Raw genomic sequence first — 492 nt, 5'->3', positions numbered from 1 at the left:
TTTGTTGTAGAGATAAGTCTAGATGAAAGATCTTTGTCCGTTTTCGACTGTTACCTTTCCAAGAGATAATATTAGTACTGCATAATTCAAAAAAGCTCTATATATGCAAACATAACTTCAAATAAAATATTCATTTCCGATATCAATTTATATCCATTACCCTCCCTTTACCTTTCTGACCAAATCATATTTTAGTTTGGTTTACAAGTTGATTTAATTTCCGATTCTGAAATGCCATTTTCGTTCACTTTCTTTGAGGGGAAAAAAAGAGTCAGCCCTGACAGTGCCATGGAGACGGTGCCAGCAGTGCCTGAGGGCCGGAAGTGGAGAGAGGAGTGCCGCGTCTTCCATTGTGGCGAAGGCGACGCCGGCCGACAATTTTTTTTTTGAGGAGGGGGGGGGGGTAGGGTGTAAAAATACGTGTTTTCTTTATGATCTTTTCATTCATAACAGAGAGGTGAAAAGATATTGTATTTTGTGTTTGTATTGTTG

This window comes from Penaeus monodon, chromosome 21 (assembly GCF_015228065.2).
Source record: "Penaeus monodon isolate SGIC_2016 chromosome 21, NSTDA_Pmon_1, whole genome shotgun sequence".
Lineage (NCBI taxonomy): Eukaryota > Metazoa > Arthropoda > Malacostraca > Decapoda > Penaeidae > Penaeus > Penaeus monodon.
This window is presented reverse-complemented; position numbering follows the sequence as displayed.